The following is a 17,393-nucleotide window of genomic DNA, read 5'->3' as shown; positions in this document are numbered from 1 at the left end:
ACCTTGCCTAGCTACTACCATGTTTACCACATGGCTATTTTACAACGTGTCATTTCACAATTGATTCATTTTACTATGCAATAATGTTGATACACCATGTGCTAAATTGGTGTAGAACCTATAAAAACCCATTCCATCTACATTCACAACATAAAGTCCTTGGTCCATCATTCACCATTTCTATTGTCTTCCTCTAGTAAGTTTTTTAGGTTTTTATCACTACTAACACAGGAGTCCATTTTTGACGCTTTGCGGTCCTTAGAATGCTTTTTGCACCACAATTGGCAACTCATCAATAGGGTTTGTGAGCTCTCTATGTCACTCTCTTTGTGGCACCATGTCATCTCTCTCTACTGACCTAGGCTACTCTCATATCAGCTAGCTCCTCCTCCTCTACTGCAGCGTGTCCTAGAGCTGACTCAAATGCATAGAATTATTACACGTCGCTATGCTCGAGTCTCTATCTCATGTGTCTTGCTCACCTTCTACTAATCTTGATCTGTCATTGTATAGAGGTGTTGTGCATGGAGCACACTTCCATACTGACACATATACTAACACAGACACCAACACCTATAATGACACTAGCATTCCAAATATGAACATAGATACTGACACATATACCAATGCTGGTGTTACCTAACAAAATTATAGAAAGTGTTTGCAATAGGACCCAAAATACTTATGACGTATAAGTTTGATCCTTCTAAAGATAAAAAACTCAAGGACATGTACACCCTATTTGGGATCAAAATAATGATGACCTTAATACATGATACAAATATAAAAGTGAAAGGATCAAGGATAAGAAGCCCTCTTGATGGCAAAAGAATCAATTAATAGTATTTATATCAAATACTACATCTTCAGCCAAGTCCATCATACTAACTAAGTCTATCTCCCGGGGGGTTCACAAGAGGAAACTTATGATATCACGTGAGTGTACAATAGGGGGGTTTTTTTTAATGAGGCATAATCTTATACATTAGGGGTGGGGGGACTTTTATTTTTTCCCAATATTGAATTTAAGTTAGGGGGGCCATGCCATATTTAAGAGGGGGGGGACATAGTATAGGCTACCTTGGGTGACTAGTCCAAACAAGTTTGGTTTTGTGTATGGTTTTAAATCATCATAGGGAAAGTAATCTAAATTTGCTTATTGTGTGATCTAAATGCTTGAGAAAGAATGTAGATTTAAGGAAAGGGGGACATAATAGAATTTTGGTGGTATCTTATAAGCTTAAATAGGGGTGTTTTATCATCCTACATGGATCTTAAATAGGGGGTTTTCTTGAAGTTCATGCACACAGGTGACGTCCCCCTTTCATGAAGAGTGAATCCCCCGGGGTCTATCTCAAGTTCTATTTCCCAACTCATCTATATCATCAAGGTCTATACTCTACCAATTTCTATATCCACATCCCTAGAAGTTGGTTTACTATGAGGAGAAACTTGAACCAAATACCTCCATCTTGAGTCAAAACAATCCAGATGAAAGACCTATGTTGAAGATGAATATGTTTCCATCTATTATATTAATTTATGCTTAGTTATGAACATGTTACAATTTTTAAAAACAAATACATTAGCTTGATTCATTAGTATGTACCTGTTCACATTGTTTACGAATTTAAAAAAAGTATCATTTTCATTGGTCTAGATTTGGTGGTGGAGTCTATGACCAAAAAACCACTACCATATTTCCTAATTATAGCATTGGGATTGTTGTAGATAGTTCTAACCATTTTACATCAAGAATAAAAATACTAAATTGTCTAAATCCAACCTCTAAGGGTGGGATTACATTCACATTTTCACGTTTGCGTTAATGGTTTATTAGCATTCATTAATTACACTTTAAAGTAGCATGAAAACAACATGATCACATTGTTTCCCAAAAAAAAATCATCAAAAAACCGAGTAAAACCACATGTAGTATTCACATAACTAGCAGTAATATAACTAATATCGATGGTTATTATTACCACTGATATTTTAACCGGTAGTAATACTATATTATTGGTAGTGTTTTTCATATTATCACCGGTAGTAGCTTAAGTACCGGCAATATTACAGGTTGCAGATTCATAGTTTCCCGTGCATCCTAGTGCTATATATTGGAGGAAAGGGCAATAGAGGCTTGTCATTCAATCCAATTGTGGTTCATATCCCAATAAACCCTTTGGTAAGTTGGGAAAGAAAGTGAACCGCCGTAATTTGGATCTGAATAGTGGTAAGGCTGAGTGGGGGAGGGTGAGTTAGCATTCATTATACTTATGGCCCATGGGTGTGGTTATCTACTTCAATTCCTTGCATTTTGGGAAAATTACAGACCACGAATGCGAGGGCTAGTGCATTAGGGGAAATATGTGCTCAAAAAGGGCTCATAAGGGAGAGATTAAGAAAAAGGTTAAGTCAATCTCTAGGGAAAACGTTGTAGTAAAGGGAAATTTTGATGAGTCATAATGAGGGGTGATGTATTTAAAAATGTTGAAGATGTCATCTAATGGCTCACATTTAACGTCCTTTTTCCATTGTCGATCTTGATTCCTAATCCAATAACTTGCATGTGGTGCCTTTTTTTTGAAACATTAATCTGTGCATGATCCAATGGCTCTCCATCAACCATGGAGACATATGTGGGCATGAGTATACACCGTCAATCTCAATTTGGATCAAGGGTTCGCATGCGGCCTCTATACTCCCATCCAAGGGCACGCTTATCACACCTCTTTTGGATGGTTGGATCTACTACCCATCCAAGGGCTCTCCTAAATCCATGCTCCACGTGTTTGAAGCACAAGGGCTATCCTACCAGACTACCATGCATTCGACATGCATCTCCAATGCCATTATTATACAAGGGGCCAGTCCAATTTGGTGCCTTACAGTCTACCACTGCCACTGGATCAAGCAATGATCCAACGTCACACATATGCTCTTGTAGAGCTTGTAATCAAATCCATTAGATCTTCCATGATCCAATGGATGAGATTGGATAGATGAAAGGGCTTGTTAACCATTTGATCAAGTATGATCCAACCATCCCTAAAAGTCACGATTTCTCCTAAGGCCTTTTACATTGGTAATACTAGTAACTTGGGGTCTTGAGGGGTTCACCTCCCAAAATTTTAGTGTACCACGTGCATTTAAAAGGGGGGCTTCCCTTTTCCAAGCCTAAACCCTCGAGCTTCGAGCTTTTATTGCCAAGATAGCTTTAAAAAATAGCCACCCAAGCTACTCTTTCTTAGAAAAAGGGTGAAATATATGTCCTTTGAAGGAAGTACTCAACCATGTGCAATGTGAGACTTGAAGTCTTGGAGTCTTACCCAAGTCCAAGAGTCACCCTTTACTATTGTAATATCATAGGATGTCTCTGGAACAAGATGAGTCCTAAGCTCAAATCACATACTCAAATTTGTGTGTATGTGTGCGTGTGTGTGTGACACAGTGAAAGGGATGTTGAACACTTCATTCATCTTCTAGTGGCAAGGGCACTTTATGAGCCTGCTGGAATGTACTAATGGTAGGATATGTTTCACCATGAAATCCTTCATAGCATAGCATCAAGGGAAATAATTGTAATGCACATGAGCCTCTTGGAATCCAATGGTATTAGGAAATGTGTGTTCTCATATGGATGCTACCATGACCCCTTTCATGCGAACAAAAGGGCACAATGCACCATTTATATACTATCTATCTTTTTTATTATGTATATACTTAGCGCACCATGCATATACTCATATTTGGAATGTAACCCTCCCTCTTCTTTGTTGAGAGTTGTGGTGCCATGAGCACATAGATTAAAGGGCTAAGGTATGGTATAGGAAAGAATTAAAGTAGCCACCCTAGGATGTGGACTACATGATGTGGAGATGTGGATTGAGGATATCCACAAGGAGAGATGTGGATGAGAGGATCACACATGTGTTGACTATTCAAAGGGCACTCTTTATATAAGAGGCCTTATCATGTATGATTGATTACACACACACACACACACATTGCAAGAGATATAGATTTGCTATCTCCCTCTCATGTCTTATTTAGTGTGCTTTGAGCCTCCTTAGTTCTTCCATTGATCTTTTGTGCACTAGGTTTAGCACGATCTTACATTCTTTGACATGGTATCAGAGCAGGTTTAGCTAAACCTAGATTAGTTTTAGGGTGATTGAGAGTCCCTTGTGAGCATTCTTCTCAAGAGATTCATGAGAGTTCTCATCATTTCCATTCTTGTGAGAAAGAGATCTTAGATTCCATTCTATCCTACTTTGAGAGAACTAGGAAGTCCTATTCTACTCCTCACAAGTGCCAGCCAAGACTTCATCAATTCGAGCTGCAACAAAGGCTCTAGCTCCATGCACACTCCCCAGCTCTGCTCATGAATCTATGCAACTACAGCTTCGCCTACCAACGAGCTTCTAGCGCTGCAACTCTTGACTGCAAACGATGCCTCCAGCAGGCTCCAATACACCAGTAGCAGACTTTCAAGCTCCCGTGTCTGTGGCTCCTCTCCATTTTCTGAAGCTGGAAGTAAGACTTTATCTATGGGGACGTAACGCGGAAAGCTGGCTCTGAGAAAGTAGAGAAACCACAGTTCTTCTACAGCACCTACGAGGGGAATGGAGTCCAAGTACTGAGAACTGGGTCTAAAGAACAGAAAAATGCAAAGTCCGTGCTTGCAATCTGGTGATCAACAGGCTTCCTGTGCCGACGAACTGTATTGTAGAATTCAGCTGGTTGCGGTTGCTGCTCCTCCTCCTGCATCTCAGTCACGGGATATGCCCTCAAGCATAGCGACCCGCATGCCCACGTGCCACAGGCTGCTTACAGCCACCACCACTCCATAGCCACAGCTCTCCAAAGGCCTTGACAAACCCAGCCGCTACCTGCGACTCCTTACAAAAGCACCGCATCCTCCATGACAGCCCACGACAGAGCAAAGCTCCCAGGCTAGAAACCGAGCCATGTGTGTCTCCAGCGGGATGACTCCAAACAACCACAGCCGCCTCGGCCGACCAGCTCTGCAGCATCCTCATCGTCGCCACAGCCTTCTCTGCAAGCCCGTCTTCTCTTCATCTCCTTTGCCTTCATTTGCTACCTCCATCTCTTACCTGCAACAAACTCTCTCGGCTGCCTCCATCAGAACGACTAGCAGCCTCCTACGTGCATCTTCGGCTCCCTCGACGGACTGCGCCTTCTCTGCCTTTGCTCCACCTACGGGCTCTGCAAGCTAGACCTGCAGCAGAAGATACGCCAACAGCACACGACTACGTCTTCTCCAAACGATCGACTCTGCGACGCGCCATAGCGCCCAGCCTCCGATCACCTTCAACGAAATCGAGATTGAGAGCGCAATCGTGCGTCGCCCCGAGCTCCCTGCTGCAAACTTCATTTTTTGTGAGGCTTCCTTGGAAAAGCCACGTGGCAGATAGGATCCTTGGTTTAGTTTAGCTAACTCCTCCTTGGTTTAGTGGTCTTTGGTTAGCAGAGTGCCAGGTGGCAGATAAGACTTAACTCTAGTAAGGTCAAACATAGCTATGGTTAAGTTATGTGGTTAGTTAAAAGTTCCACCTAAGCACACAGCTTCTTGCTAAGCACAGTGTGAGTGTAGCATGTGAATCCCTATGACACATCATCAAAGGCTCTCTTCTTCACAAAAGCTTCGACAAGCCATAACTTGCAATCCAGGAAGAATTTGGACACGCTCCAAAAAGGAAAAGTGATCATCTTTTCGAGCTCTACGCGCCTGTCATGTCAGAATCATTGTATGCAATTAGACACTGCCAATATTGAAAGAAATCAATTGGTAAGACCTTTGCAACAAATGGAAAAGCAAAGCATGAATGCACACATCATTGTCATAAGCATGCCAAAAGCACAAGTGCATGAGATGACCATAGCCCAAAGCATGGCATCCACACACAAAGCATTAAGGCACATGGAAGTACAAAGCATCATGCACGAAGCTACACCAAGCAAAGAAGCAAACGCCTTTGTCATCAAGCCATGAGCCAAAAGGTGACATCAATGGAATGTATTGAGAAACGAAAACCCTTGCCAACCTTGCCTATATGTTTGTAATCAAACCTGACCACTTGAGAGTAGCTATGAAAGCACCCAGGGGAGGTATTGACATGTAAACCACACTTTACCACCTTAAGTAGCAATGCATGCACTAAGGGGAGGTGATGGAATGTAACTCACATCTGACCACCTTGCAGTAGCCAAAGGATCATGGCACCAAGGGGAGGTGTTGGGAGTTGTGGTGCCATGAGCACATAGATTAAAGGGCTAAGGTATGGTATAGGAAAGAATTAAAGTAGCCACCCTAGGTAGTGGACTACATGATGTGGAGATGTGGATTGAGGATATCCACAAGGAGAGATGTGGATGAGAGGATCACACATGTGTTGACTATTCAAAGGGCACTCTTTATATAAGAGGCCTATCATGTATGATTGATTACACACACACACACACACATTGCAAGAGATATAGATTTGCTATCTCCCTCTCATGTCTTATTTAGTGTGCTTTGAGCCTCCTTAGTTCTTCCATTGATCTTGTGTGCACTAGGTTTAGCACGATCTTACATTCTTTGACATTCTTTAGTGTTGGGAGCCTCTTGGGAGGTTTTTTTTGTTCCTATAAGATTATTTTCACCATTTGGTCGGATAGATTTTTATAAATATATATTTTTACATCTCATCAATCTGAGCTACGATTTGAGAGTTATGACCATTTTTTAATTCTCATCACATCTCCATGGACCCTTTCATTAGCGAAAGGATACTAGAAGGATGCAAAACTTTAATTTTGATTTCATGGCTAGATAGAACAAGATATTAAAATACTTTTTCTTTATTCAAAAACGTACTTTGGATTGCATGGTTAGATAGAGCACAAAAATTTCATCTTTTTCCCTTTTTGTAACTCATCAATCCGAGCTATGATTTGAGAGTTATATCCATTTTTTCACCATCATCACATCTCCATGGACACTTTCTCTGGAAAATGGGTCTTAAAAGGATTAAAAATATTATTTTTAACTGCATGATTAGATGCAGCACAAAAATTACGTCACTTTTTCTTTTTACAGCTCAGCAATCCAAGCTATGGTTTGAGAGTTATGACCCATTTTTTACGTTCATCACAACTCTATGGACCCTTTCTATAGAAAAAGGGTCATAGAAGGATGCAAAAACTTAATTTTGATTTTGTGATTAGATAGAGAAAAAAATTTCAATCACTTTTTCTTTTTACATCTCATCATTCCGAGATATGGTTTCAAAGTTATGACCATTTTTTCACTGCCATCACGTCTCCATGGACCCTTTCGCTAGCAGTCTCTATATTTGATTGCATTGTTAGATGGATAACAAAAATTACATCACTTTTTCTTTTTATAGCTCACCAAAGGGTACGTCTTTTCTCTGAGTGTCTTGGTCTGAGCACATTTTTCTGAGCATGGCCGATATTGTGATTTCGTAGACAATTTTATCATAACATCACACACCATTTAGTCATAAAACTACCCCAAGAAGATACTATATACATTTCTACCCCATAAAGATGCCGCTAACATCACACATCCTTTAGTCATAAAACTACCCCACAAAGATGATATATACATGTAATTACATTTCTTTCCAATAGTATCTAGGGCTTATAAGATCCCTTTATTCACAAAACTACTTTTCATGTCTACTTCATTTCAACACCCTCCACCTATATCATCCATCATTCATACTATCATGATAGATAGTGATTTATCGATGAAATGATTGCAAGTCACATGGTGAAGAATTTAGAGTGCAAACTTGCATGCATCTATGCCGAAACATTTATTAGTTGCATCAAGGAGATACTTCAAGATTCAATTCACCATGATGATCATTTGTACACGACTCATAGTTTTGACATGCAAACCTTACTTAAGATATGACATGATTGTCACATCCCTGCAGTAGGAAACTCTTGCTCAAACTCCTCATCCAGTTGTTTATCCTCTTTCTTTCTCTTCTTAGAAGATTCCTCCACAATTATAGTAGTGTCTTCAAAGTCTTCAATCTCCTTATCCTCTTCAACTCCAATTTCAACCTCTTTTTGAATCTCTAAATTTGGTGTAGATTCCACTTGCAAACTTCTCTTGCTACTTGTCCTTCCACCTCTCCTGCCTCCTCGTTCTCCTCTTCCACCTCTCCCCCTCCTCTCAGAAGTTCTTATTTTTACCATCCTGCCAACGTGACAAAAATCGGTGAGAAGAACTTACGACGTGATGGAGAAAGCAAGGCGAGGGAAGGAGCGAGGCGAGGGAGGGAGGGACACAAAGAGGGTACAGAGGCAAGGGAGGGAGGTGAGGCAAAGGGAGGGAGGGAGGTGAGCGAGGGAGGGAGCCACACAGAGGGACAAAGAGAGGGAGGGAGGGAGCGAAGGAGGAAGGCGAGGTGAGGGAGGGAGCGAGGCAAAGGGACAGAGAGGGAGGAAGGAGTGAGGCGAGGGAGGAAGGAGCGAGGCAAGGGAGGGAGGGACACAGAGAGGGTACAGAGGTGAGGGAGGGAGGCAAGGCAGAGGGAGGGAGGCGAGGCGAGGGAGGGAAGGAGCGCAGCAGAGGGAAGGAGCTCGTGATAGTTGCTTGTCACGAGCTCGTGATTGTTGGCAGCATATCACAACTGATGTAGGACAAGAAGATCAAATGGGAGCAACTTCAGGTGCAAGAAACCAATGACAAATTTATGCACCCTTCCAAAGCCTTCTTAGAACTGCCTTTTTTGAGCTCAACATAAAATTGGCTTTACATTACTTTCTTTTTTTTCGTGAGAATGAAAATTGTATTAGATCAAGAGTACAATTTGGAAAACCTTCGCAGCCCCTTCTTTTTTCAATTATTCTCTATTGCTAAATTCTTACTTGGTTATCACGAATACCAGTAGCCCTGGAAGGTTGAACCAGCAGCATCTCTAGAATAAGCTTCCATAAATGCCAACCCTCCTACAACCCCGCAAACCTACTCCTCCGTGCCCCTGCCAAATTCACAAAACCGTTTGCATCCTCTTTGTAATCCATGAAAAGCTCTCCTTGCAACCATGACATCTAAAAGAAGACAGATCTGGGGACACAACAACACGATATATTTTGCCAGGGTAGTGGTGTTCGAAGTACTCTTGTAGTGGTCTCGTGTTTGCTACTAACGTCCTAGGAATCCCATGAATCGTAAGTGTAAATGCAGCAATACAGTCTGTAGTTACCTCTCCATGAAATTGTGTGGATACAAGTCTTTCATCCAAAGCTTGTATACACAGATGCATCACTGCCACCACTACAACCATGAACAAAAAATGGCCCCATAATAAGGAAGCACCCTTTTCCACATGTATAACTGTGGACCTGGTAAATTGGTCTTGAAGTGGAACTGTACCGCCATACAAATTCAAAGGAAGAAGCAAGAGCAATGCGAGCAATGCTATAGTCAGGAAGCCTACAAAGCTAAAACCCTCCACAGCCAGATACTGTGATGCATTTGCCCCATAGAGGTGCGCTACTTGCTGGCCCGTTGCATGGGGGGAGGCTGCACGCGGGAGGGAGGCGAGGCGAGCGAGGGAGGGAGGGACCGAGGGAGGGAGGCGAGGTGAGGGAGGCAGAGCGAGGGAGGGAGGAAGGGAGGGAGAAAGAGCCAGAGGGAAGGAGCGAGGGAGCGAGGCACAGGAGGGAGGCAACATGTGGGAGGGAGGTGAGGCAAGCGAGGGACAGAGGGAGCTAGGGAGGGAGGTGAGGTGAGGGAGGTAGAGCGAGGGAGGGAGGGAGATAATTAAACTCATGAAAATAAAAGGCCCCTAGACCCCTTTCATCGACGAAAGGGGTCTATTGGCTTTTCATTTTCATGAGTTTAATTAAGAAATGAAAGGCCAATAGACCCCTTTCGTCGACAAAAGGGGTCTATTGGCTTTTATATTTCTTAAGGACTTTGGCTTTTATATTTCTTAAGGGCTTTGGCTTTTATATTTCTTAAGGGCTTAAAAGGCCAATAGACCCCTTTCGTCGATGAAAGGGGTCTATTGGCATTTCTTAAGGGATTTGGTTTTTATATTTCTTAAGGGCTTAAAAGGCCAATAGACCCCTTTCATCGACGAAAGGGGTCTATTGGCTTTTATATTTCTTAAGGGCTTAAGGGCCCTCATGAAAATGAAAGGCCCATAGACTCCTTTCATCAACGAAAGGGGTCTATGGGCCTTTCATTTTCATGAGGGCTCTTTATTACCTAGCACTCCTTACCACACATGATGGGACGACATACAATCAATGCATTTATTTTATTCACCATGATGGGATGACATACTGGCTATAGAAATGCCACTGCACTATGATGTTAATAGGAACCATGACTTATAATGATTATCATATGAATTCGATTGCTCATGAGAATGCAGCAATGATGAGTGATCACTTAATTAAACATCATTACTATGTGAAGTTGATAATTTTTCATAATTGTTTTTGAAAATTACTGATCAACCATTTCTTGTTCACCACAATTATAATTTATATCTATCTATCAACTTTAAAATACTTATATCAAATTGTCGGAATGAATATGTAGCAATTATGAAATGTCATTACTAGCGAGAATGGCTTGCGATAACTCCCATACGTGTCAAAGAAAGGTTGGGGATTAAAAGCTCTAAGAGTCCATGGTATTATAGCATTGTTGTCAACAAATGATGGCTAAAATTTACATCATGGTTCAGTACCATTGTCACACTTGTGCTGACTTTCACAAGACCTGTCTTACAAAGTCGTGAGTATAAACAATGGGCAGTGTGTGCAAAGCATTTGTGAGCAACTTTTCTTGCAGCAGACTCTTGTTTCAAATGAGTTCTTGAAACGAACACTCTGCTCTTGATCTCACCCTTTAGACTTCATCTCATTGAGTTGCATAGCTTAACCATTCCATTCTTATGGAATCTATCACAATTCAGAATGAGGATAGATCTTTGCATATGTTTGTTCGCACTTCCATAGGTAGAGGAGTGTTGTCAGAGATGGTGCTTGCTAGCCATTTTCAATTCACACTTGGGTCCATATCTGTCCATTAGCACTTTGGTGATAATGGGTCTGATTTGACAATGGAGCTACAATACGAAGTCCATGACGATGGATACAAAATGTTTCACCTTGATGCGCAGTTTGGTGATATTTTCACAGTGAAGGGAGAAAGATTCAAGCTTGATGACAATGAACTTCAAAAGACTCTAGTGCACAAAAACAAAAAAGATTTCTACTCTGTTTGCAACAAAAATGATGAGGCAAGGAAACATGATTCAGCTAGCAACATTGAGAATGACAAACAACATAGTGTCATTGAGATTATTATGCAACTACCTATAAAGAACAGATTGCATGAGGCCTATGAGAAGGTTGAAATGCATGTCACTATGGATGAGTTGCCTTCTACTTATGATGGTGATGTTTTCTTTGAGTTACCAGCTACTTCAGTGAAACATCACACAAAAGGTACGGAGTCAAAATTTGATGGTCATGTTTGGAGTGATCCTATTACAACAAATATAGTATTTCCTGGTGTGGTTCATAGAAAGGAATGTGGAGGTCACCTCCGTTGTATAAATGCAACTTGTGGTTATAAAACAAGAATTGGGATAGAGAATGAGACACAATGGGATGGAAGATTGATTAGAGTGGCCCCAGCAAATGTGTCAATTGAATCATATGGCTCCTTATCATGTATACATTATGGTTGTCCACCAATTTGCTTGGAGAGATGTTACTATGAAATGTTACTCTGCATGCCAGAATGTAGAGATGGTGTGAATCTTACTCGTGCAGTCATACCCCATGGCCATCATAATCATCCTGTTGGAGATGGTTTGACTAGGAGAACAAAGGATGCCATTAAAACCAAAGTTTCTGAAATGGTGAGGGCTGGTGGTGCTATATGCCCTAAAGGGATACAATATATAATTGTCCAAGACATTATTATGGAAACTTTATTGTCTAAGAAAGTGCAAGATGGGATTAAGATGTCTGATGTTGAGCTACAACATTTGCTAAAACAATGTGAACCTTTGCTCGACAAAAGAAGGTAATTACCATAATATTTGTTATTGCATTGGTTTATTAAATTATGTTATTACAATGAATATTGACCAACTTTATGTCTGTGTATAGATTATCAAGATGGATTGAGGAGGGTCGACGTGACTCTCATCCTGTGTCAGATGGGCTAGATGGAATTTTATACTTGAAAAGACATTGTAGATATAATTATTTCCAAAGTGTAGTGTTTCCTGGACAATTGCAACATAGTTCATTCAGCAGGTGTCATGTATTTAAAATGTCTACCCAAGGTTCTAGTTCAGGGGTTGATTTGGTAAATAAAATGAGACCTGGAGGAGAACTGGGTCATTGTTGGGTGTGGTTTGACTTTGTGAAGCGAATGAAAGATTGGACTACCATGGCTTGCCATGTGTATAATCCTTTTATCCAAGAGTTGCAAACAATTGCAACTTGTGACTTCAAGGTGGAAGGTACTGATGCACAAATTCTATTTTGGGATACTCTCAACAAAGTAATGGTTTCAGAAGTGTTTGACAATGCAGAATTCAAAGGGTTCATGGCAGATGAGGCCCAAACCAACTGGAGAGCTGTACGTGCCACTTTCAATGGTGGCCCTTACAATGTAATGGAAGGGAAAGAGCGTTCTTGCCTTTTCCATTGGGAGCAAAGTCTTCATTCCCATGCAAAGGCATGTATAAAAGTTGGCAGCCAAGAGGAATTTAAAATCCGATGTAGGCGCTAGAAGGATGCCTCTACAGAGCAAGCTGTAGAAGTCAAAATGAGAAGCCTAAGGGCATGGTGGAATGCAGGCCATGCAAGTGATTCAGACTTGCCACGGCTTGAAACTTGGTTTGCATGGTGGCATGCTAGGATTTCCCATTGGGGCCACTACATTATAGAGGTTGGTTTTGTATTTCTCTTGAATTTTTTCTATCATGTTAATAATGTAATTTTGCCATTACAATATCTCTGCAATGCTTGGTTTGCAGAGTATGTTAGATAATGAGAAGTACTTGATACCTCGAACAAATCTAGCAGAGTCTATTCATGGTAGTTGGAGGGTTGGATTGAACCATGTCAAATATGTTGGTCTCTACAATGCCTCTATTAGTGACCTCTCAAATGCAATTTTACAAAGCTCTAGATACACATCTTTTTTGAAGGGCCAGTTCATCGGAAGTGGACCGAGTCTAGAGACCTTAAAAAAAAGATCTTTGAAATCTCGGATTGACATTAGTGCCAAAACAGTTGTTGATCTAACAAGTGATGTTGCAAAGGAAATGGGTGTTGCATCTGAAGTATGTTTTAATGATGGAGATGACAAGACTGTGTGAAGGAAAAGGCCAAAGTCAATGCCTTCAAATATATGCGAGGATGATATTCATTGCCCTGAGTACAGTTATGCAAACAAGAAAAGATACTCCATGTCTCCAAAATCTAGTACTAAATTTGCAACAGAGAGTTTTGAGGATGATGATTCCAAGTGTGTACAAGAATATGAAGTGCATGATGCAAATTGGGCATTACGAAGAGTTCCTGTGACAAGCCAAGTTTGTTGCCAGGCTTGGCTTGGAAAAGGAGGAAAATGTAACAAGCTTGTCAATATAAAGGATCGTGAAAATCGACGTGGAGTTGTTGCACCATCATTCTTTGGGAGGATTCAAACACCAATTGGAGTGCACTCCCAAATGATTTGGTTTTGTGGAAATGATGTAACCCACACATGGAAGCCATCAACTAGCATTACAGGTATTCCAGGACCATCACCAGGAAGGTGGAAGGTTCAATCAGGAACATTCTTGACAAGTGTAGAGATTGCCAGGTTGACAAGCTCGGGGTTTGTCATATTAGGAGTGTCAACTCCAATGGTGGATGCAAGTTGTACTTCACCAATTCAAGCCCATGATGAAACAATAGTATTGCATGAAGATCGACCTCGGCATCAAGATGGCAAAGCAATCAGATGGCGAAACAAAATCTCCAAAGAAATGGAAGATAGAATTCAGAGGTCATTGGTCATGAAATGCATTGTTAAGGACACAACAGTTGTGAAGGCCATGGAGCATGCTGAGTTCATTGTTTCTACAGAAGCATCAATGCAAAAAGGTATTGAATACAAGGTTGACATTTCTCCATTTCCTTCTTGCAATTGTGAAGACTTCATTGGACGATCATGCAAATTGGATGCCTATATTCCATGCAAACATATTTATTACATCTTCCTTTCATACCTTGGATTGGATAGTAGAAATAATACGTTTGTCCACCAAGCCACCCTGAGTAAAAAAGAGATATTCCAGGCATTGTCCCACATGCCTTGAGGTTTAGTTTTTGGAGACTGTACTTTCATGATGGTCAACAGAAAATGGAAGGGCTATTATAATAATCCTTTTTCCATGAGGATTTTGAACCACAAAAATAGTATTTTTTTGAAGACTGAACCTTCATGATGTTGAATACAAAATGAAAAGATATCTATAATAATCCTTTTTTCCATGAAGATTTTGAACCACAAGAACAATGTTTTTGGAGCCTTTTGCATTTCTCCTTGTGTAAATTTTTGGTTTGTTTCTCCACTTGTTGATAATTGTGGCAGGATGCTTTGTAGGAAACTTATTTGAAATAACATGAACTCAACACAACTAGTAGCAAAATACCAAACTATGAGTGTAAAATATTGACTTAAAATTTGGCTATATTTGTTACATTTCCTTTTGTACCTTGGATTGTATATAAGAAATCCTTTTTTCTATAAGTAATTTGAACCACAAGGATAGTGTGCTAATTATTCTCCACTTGATAATTGTGGTAGGACATTTTAAAGGATGATTTTACATCACAAAAGTTTGAACATGTCTTCTATGTGATAAATCATGTCTTCATTTTCATTTGCATAGGTTGAAAACTTATTTGAAGATTTGTTTTTTGGTTATTGGTTGTTGTGGTTTATTAGTTTACAAGGATAACCACTTCTTTTATTGAGAAATATGGACCCATCATTTACAAAACGGTTTCATAATCATGGCCTCATTTCATGAACTTCAAGAGTTAGAAAACTTGTTTAGTTAGAAATGAGGATCTCCATTTCTTTTCTTAAGCAATATGACCCCTTTCTTTACAAAAGGGGTCCATACACTTGGATTGTTTTCATAAACTTTGACACAAAAAAACTACATTCTAATCCAATTTGCTCAAATGCTCAGATGGTTTTGCTCAAAAATTAGAAATCCCTCTCACCAAATATGAGCTACGATTTGAGGCTCGTCACATATCCATGGACCCTTTCACTAGCGAAAGGGTCCTAGAAGGATGCAAAATGCTACTTTTGACTACATCTTGGCTAAGAAAAAATATCTCCTCGGATCCTTACTAAATTTTTTGTTGCCCAAATAGTGAATAAACCAAAATTTCATAAGTTTTTAAGGCTCTTTAGTAAAAAATAAGCTCATAGGACCGTTTTCCTATCAAAAGGGTCATTCGAACTTATTTTGGATGCATTCAAATTGAAAGAAAATAAATGAATTTCAATCTTTAAAAAGCCCATGAGATTGGATGAAAGGGTCATATGAGCATTTTTGTGTTGCACTCAAATAAGAATAAGTCAATAAATTTAGTTCTTACAATGGTCCAAGTCAATCTTTAGCCAATGGAAGGGTCCTATGAGCAATTCCTTTTTAATAAATGAGGCATAATACAACCAAAAAAAAGGCCAAAGGACACTTTTGCCGACCAAATGGTCCTATGGTATTTTTTCAAAACACTTTTTATTTAATTTCTTGAGGCTCAATACAACAAAGAAACAGTCCAAGAGACCCTTTGGCCAACAAAAGGGTCCTATCGGTACTTTTAAGACCTTAATTTAAGATCAACTCTCTATGTATTACCAGCCCTTCTCCATTGCAACTTGCTTCGCTTCTCTTTTGAAGCATCCACTTCACCCCCCTTTTTTCCCTTCACCTCATTATCTCCCCTCCATTAACGGGAGGTATGATAAATGGAGGTGACCTTTCAAAGACCATGGAAAGTTATCATGATGATGGATAACAAAAGTGCTCATAACTCTCTAATCGTAGCTTGGATTCATGAGATGTAAAAATAAAATGTGATGTACTTTTGTGTTGTATCTTATTGTGTACTCAAAAATAAATTTTGGCATCTTTCTAGGACCCTTTCACTAGAAAACTGGTTCACAGAGATGTGATGATGGTCATAACTCTCAAACAATAGCTCAGTTTGCTGAATTATAAAAAGGAAAAATGGTGTATTTATAAGACTCTATCCAACCAAATGATCAATATAATTTTATTAAAAAAATTGGTCCTACCAACATTATAAGAGAGAGAGAGAGAGGGGGGGGAGGAGGGTTTGCCAAAGCCTAGGGCACCAACTCCCTTTAATAACCAAAACCTATCAAAATCTTGCATATGAGATGAATTTAAAATATGCCACAAGTAGAAATTAGTCAAATTAACATCATTATGTTCTACACTAAAAGAGCTTCAAATATATATTTACACCTTGAAATTTAGGTAACCATGAAAAAGTTACATTAATTTGAAAGGAGATGGGTTTTCATATTTTAGTGTATTTTTTGTTTCCCCCCCCTCATCCAAAAGACCCCAGGCCCTTGGGCCTCACATATTATAAAAAATATGTACAAATCTTAAAATCTTGCATATTTTTCAAGGTATATGCCTTATATTTTGTGGGAGGGAGGACATGAGATTTTCATATTTTTCCCTTGCATATTTGAAATTTTTAAAGGAAATCCATGCATATTCTTCTATATACACCTTGTCCCCCTATACCCTAGATTTTGGACGAGGGTAGTAACATAATACATATTGAGTTGGTGCCCCAACATGAGTATAAACATGATGCACTACACTCCTCTAGAGGAATAGGAAGAGGAAGAGGAAGAGGAAATAATACATTTTCTAGTAAGAGTGGATGCAAGAGGACTCAACTAGCCAAGATGTTGGAGTCAAGAGATTTAGTGGGACACATGAAGAGATTCACCATGATATTAAGGGGGAAGACCAACATCATGATAGAGAGCAAGCCTCAAGTATGTAGATGATAGTGAGAGATGTGGGAATCACATTGGTTTTGAGGCCGATGATGCCAAATTTGAATTGGCAAGTGGGGAATATATCATTAGCAAATAGAGGGTTTTTAGTTCAAATTAATATCCTTGAATACCCTTATGCACACCAATCATTTATTCAAGGGTTAGGTGGTATGTAGTAGTCCTTAAGGTGTGTAGGGACTCCATATCCTAGGGTACATCTCTAATGTTATGGCTTTATGCTATT

Source organism: Dipteris shenzhenensis, chromosome 7 (genome assembly GCF_047967505.1).
Source record: "Dipteris shenzhenensis isolate YYH24624 ecotype China chromosome 7, Dip_SZ_1.0, whole genome shotgun sequence".
Taxonomy (NCBI): domain Eukaryota; kingdom Viridiplantae; phylum Streptophyta; class Polypodiopsida; order Gleicheniales; family Dipteridaceae; genus Dipteris; species Dipteris shenzhenensis.
The sequence above is the reverse complement of the archived record's forward strand: the minus strand, read 5'-3'. Positions refer to the sequence as shown.